Raw genomic sequence first — 5,336 nt, 5'->3', positions numbered from 1 at the left:
CCTCTTCTGGAGTCTCTTTTTGGTGTTAAAAAAAGAAAGGTGGGAGTGGGGATAATCAAAGGGACTTTGGAACCTAACAGGATAAATGAGTGCTTTTCCTAGCAAACCCACTCAGGTTCCACTGTGAACCCAGCTACAGTGCTCTGCCTGCCCCACTGTGGGCCGAAGGGAGTTTAGACATGGGTCCCCAGTAAAATGGTCATGACAACTCCGTGTGATCAGGGAGAAGTCTGGGGCCTGTGGATATTCAGAGGAGCCCCTCACCCAAACCGGGGAGTGAGGGAATTCTGACTTGGTCTTCCTGCCACAGAGCAGATATACTAGGAAATCCAGGGAAGATGACTGGGACCCAGAAGCAGTGACTTCTGCCTCTCCAACAGCTCAGCATTGCTCCTGGAGTGAGTCCCTTGCCAAAGAATGAGAGGGAATAGTGCATACTCACTGGACTTCCCAGGCGGTGCAGGGGTAAAAAATCCACTTGCCGGTGCAGGAGACACAAGAGACGTGGGTTTGACCCCTGAGTCAGGAAGATCCCCTGGAGAAGGATATGGCAACCCACTCCAGTATTCTCACATGGAAAATTCCATGGACAGAAGAGCCTGACGGGCTACAGCCCACGGGGTCACGAAGAGTCAGACATGACTGAGCACAGCATTAATATTACTACAGAGTACATACACAGGACCCAGCCATGTTTAATATCGTTCAGCTCCTCAGGTGAATGAAAGTGAATAATCAAGTGAGTGAGGGAATGAATGCTTAATAGTCTCCACAGCATGGCTTTGGTAAAGTTCCCTAGTCTCTCTGAGCCTCAATTCCCTTGCAGGGTTATGGTGAGTGTTGAGATGATGGATATGAACTCCCTTCCTAAACTTGAAAGTGCTACAAAGACTTAAAAAATTATAGGTGAGTATTTTTCAATGTAACATAGTGATTAAGAGCAGGGACTTCTGAGCCAAATGCCTGGTTCAAATCCCATCCCTGCCCTTACCTGCTAAGTAACATTTGTACCTAATCATCTGTACAAGCAGGGATAAAAGTAATATTTACCTCATAACATTTGGGGGAGGATTAAATCACTTCATCCGTGTAATTAGAACAAGTTTGGCAAATGGAAAGCATTGTATTAGCTCCTTTTATTAGGTTTTAAAATATTATTCGTCTGACAGCAAAGGAATCTTAGGGAAGGATGCTACTGCCGCCCCTCTCTCCCAGCTGCTCTCCTTATCTTTATTTTGTCAGTGGCTTTAGGCTTTTCCTTGAGGGTATAAGGCAAGGATGGGGAGACTCAGTAGCCATGGAAAGCGGTTCCTGACAGTTTTGACAGTGACATGATCTGCTGCTGGATTTGGCAACAGTGAAATGGTCACTCTTAGACATCTGTGCTTGGGGCCTGAACCAGCCAAGGACACATGACAGGTGGAAAGGCCCGGTGAGTCACCCTCAGAAGTGCCCTAGGCTGCAAATCAAGAGACCTCAGTTCTGGTCTTGCTTTATTTGTGGTCTTGTGTGGTATGTGTGTGTGTTATTTTCACCACCCTAAACCCAGCACCTTTGTCCCCTTATTGTACATTCCGTGGTGTTTATCCTGTTCAGGTTACCAGGAACAACAGGGAATTATCCACAGCTCCTCCCTTCAAGGAGTCCATTTGATGGGTGAGGCAGGCACACAAAAAAGCAATGGACCCACTGTGACCCTTCATGCAGCTTGAAGGAGGAATAAGCGATGTCCGAGCTGAATCATCGGACATGAGTCAGTTTCCAGGTAAGACAGAATCATTAGAAATTATGGCCAGAGTACAGTCTGTTCAAAAACAGTAAGAAAAAGCCTAGCACAGCCTAAGAATTGCAAGTCATTTGTTGTGGAGAGAGCTTAGGGTGTGTGTGTGTGTGCACACGTGTGTGGCGGGAATGGGTGACAGGTGGGGCGTGTAGTCACTCATGGACTTTGTGACCTTTCACAGGAGAGATCGTGTATGTCTCCTTGGTATCCACATCAGGAAAATCCTCAGAGATTTTTCCTCAGAGCACTTTCTGGCAAGTTAAAGGAAGAATCCTATAAGGATCTTACTTTTAGACTGCTCTTGATCTGTTAGGGGGAGAGGATCTGTACATTCTAAAAATGCAAATGGTTATCAGTGGCCTAAGTGGTGGTTCTCAAACTTCAGCCAATGTCAGAATCAGCTGGAGGGCTAGTTTCAAACACAGATCGTTGCCCCCCTTTCTCCACCCCCAGTAAGTCCTCAGAATTTGCATTCCTAATGAGTTCCAGGCAGCGCTGATGCTGCTGGTCTGGGACCACCCTTTGAGAATGACTGGCCAGGCAGAACAAAGAGAATTCAGAGCTGGTGAGGCTAGAAGGAGACCTCACACTGAGCAGGGCCCCAAGGCCTAGTGGAATCTCCCCAGCAGAGCCTGTGTGGATGGGGTGGGGATAGGTGGAAAACAGATTTGTGTGCTGCCTTTGCTGACCCACACACCCCAGGCCCCGTAAAGCCCCTCCCCATTGCCCTTGTTCAGCATCTCTCATTTGAATTCAATCAGCCCCCAGAGCTGGCTCACGCTGGTGTTGGCCTGCCTCAGTCCTGGGTTGGGAACAAACTGCCCAACCTGTGCAGCAGGAACCCCCTCCCTCAGGGCAGCCAAAGAGGAAGGAAGTGGGGTGGGCTGACGCACAGACAGAAATAGTCTGAGGTCACCGCTGCTCTCAAGCGCACATCGACTGGCTGGCAATTATTTCTCGTAAATTGCTTTCCTGGTTATGTTCAGAACATGTGTGTGTGCCTGCCTGAGAACAAACACTCAGAGGCCACAGAGTGGAGGTGGCTTGCTGGGGAGGGGGCTCCAGATGGAGTGGAGCCCAAGTCTGAATCTTTGACCAAGAATTAGGAGGTACTGAATCTTACAACACGGAAATATTAGAACTTTCCACTTGCTTTTATAGCACTCCTGTCAGGTGGTTTTCCAGCCTCCCCTCAAACATGTACATTTGTTTGTTCCTTCAACATCATTGACAGTGATTCCCTGCCAGAATCTGGGCTAAAGGAAGTCCCAGTTTCCATCCTCAAGGAGTTCATGGCTATGGTATCTACAGGAGATCCCTAACCCAGCCAATGGCTTCAGGGAAGGCTTCTTGGAAGAAGTGATGTGTGAATTAAGTCTTGAGGGGAAGGGAGTTTGTGGTACAAGATGGAAAAGAGCATTCAAAGCAGAGGGAACTGAAACACAATGACCCAGGGCTAAGAGAGAGCAAATGATGATTTCAAGGAAACAATCAATAGTTGAGTTTGGTAGACACTACAGTGTGAGAGATGGTAAGGGATGAAGCTAAAGGGGTATATGGGCCAAGTCCTGAAGCCTTTGCCACATCAAGGGGCTTGGGTTTCATCCTGTGGGCATGGGGGAGCCTTGGGAAAGAACTTAAAGCTTTGGAAGGAACTTGGTACCTTATGTGATAGCTTTTTATGTTTTTTGTGACACTGAAGTGAAATTTGCCACCCAGGAGCTCTGCTTTTGGGACCTAGTCAATAGCTGCCCCTTTGGTTCCTGAAATGTCAGAAGTCTGACAGACAGTGACGGTTCTTTTGCCCATAAGAAATGGCTCAAACCTTGGACATCTCTCCTCTTGTCAGGAGGAGGTCATTCCATTGCCAGTTGGGACATTGTTCCTCTTGGTCTGGGTCCAGTTAGCCCAGGGGCCAGAGTGCGGGCAAACAAGGCCCAGGCCACAGGTCAGAGCCCTGCTCTATCCCAGAGATCTGGGGACACTTGCAGGGTGTGAATGGCTCCCTACATGCCTTCTACATACTTCGTAAGGTCTAGGCTGCCCTGAGTGCGTGATCCACACAGGGAGTGTTGACTGAGGATGTACTGTGGGCCCACCATGGCGACAAGTTCTTAAGGATACACGATGCAGTCCTGCCCTTAGGGATTTACTCACTAGGGATGAAAAGTAGGTTTGACCCATGAGACCCCTAGAGAGCAATAAGATTTTGAAAGCAAATGCCAAGCTTTTGGTATAGGCCATGAGCATTGCAGAGATTCTGAAACAGGAGAAAAGAAGTAGTCTGAACACCTTTATGGAGGATATGGGGATTGAATCTGACCCTGGTGGACCATGGCAATACTCAAAAAGTCTCAGTGAGGTAGGGGAAGTGTTCTATAATGTCAACTTTATATTTAAGGAGAGTACCATTTGTGGCTCCAATGCTTTGGACAAGTAGACCATTCACCAGCCCCACCCCCGGCCATAGTCATTCAACAAACTACATTTAATATGTTTGGGGTGCCTTGCCCTGAGCTCTAGGAACAAAGAAATCAATCGGTCATAAGTCACATCCTTGGGGAGTTCTTAGGCTATTGGGGGAAGACTGATAGGTTAATACACAATTAGAATAGTTTGGAAAGTGCTATGATTTTGTTATTTCTCCAATGGTTGAAAGATGGCTAACCATTAAGATAGGTTATACAAACTTACATGGTGTTACATTAGTGCAATGTAACTTTGCCACCCCTCCCATCAAGTAGTGGAATGTATTTTCCCATCCTTTGTTTCTGTGCTGACTTTGCAACTTGCTTTGACAAACAGCAAGTGGCAGAAGTTACACTGTGCTATTTTGAGTCTAGGCCTCAAAAGACCTTGCAGCTTCCTCTCTCACCCTCTTGGAATGCAGTGTTACTATGTAAGGAAGCCTGGGCTGGCCTGCTGGTAGAAGAGACCATGTAGGAGGCCCCCAGGCCAACCAGCACCCAGCTGAACTACCAGTTAACTGCAGCTACTGAGTGATCCCAGGTGAGATCAGCAGAAGAACCACCAGCTAAGCCCAGCCCAAAGCCAATTCATAGACTCATTAGCAAATATTAATAAAGGTTTATTATTTTAAGCCATATGTCTTGGTGTAGTTTGTTACACAAGGATAGATTACTGATATAGTTCTTTTCACATGTTTCATCACAATTGTAAACATACCTGTCTTCTCCATTATCTGGTGAGCTCCTCCTTAGAGTTAAAAAAAGGTCTTTGTGTTATCTTCTGTTTGCTACTCTAGACCCACTCTCTTCCTTTCTTGACCTTGATCCATATCTTAAGAGGAGGATTTGTATGGTTTACCTTAAGGCACTACTGTGCCCTTGGATTCTAGTAGGGTTTGGCCAACTAAAGTCCCAGCAGAATATAAACTCCCCTAGCTTCGTCCCTGAGGTTACATCATGGATTGGCTGCATCTCTATACCAAGAACATAGCTCCTGTCAGACTGCCCTTACCACAGCTCTCTTTGACTCCAGATTCTTGCAATTGCTCCCTCCTTGCTCCTTTAAGCCTAAGGGTAGTAACTAG

The sequence above is a fragment of the Giraffa tippelskirchi genome, chromosome 5, assembly GCF_054371585.1.
Source record: "Giraffa tippelskirchi isolate mGirTip1 chromosome 5, T2T-mGirTip1v1.2.pri, whole genome shotgun sequence".
NCBI classification, from domain to species: domain Eukaryota; kingdom Metazoa; phylum Chordata; class Mammalia; order Artiodactyla; family Giraffidae; genus Giraffa; species Giraffa tippelskirchi.
The sequence above is the reverse complement of the archived record's forward strand: the minus strand, read 5'-3'. Positions refer to the sequence as shown.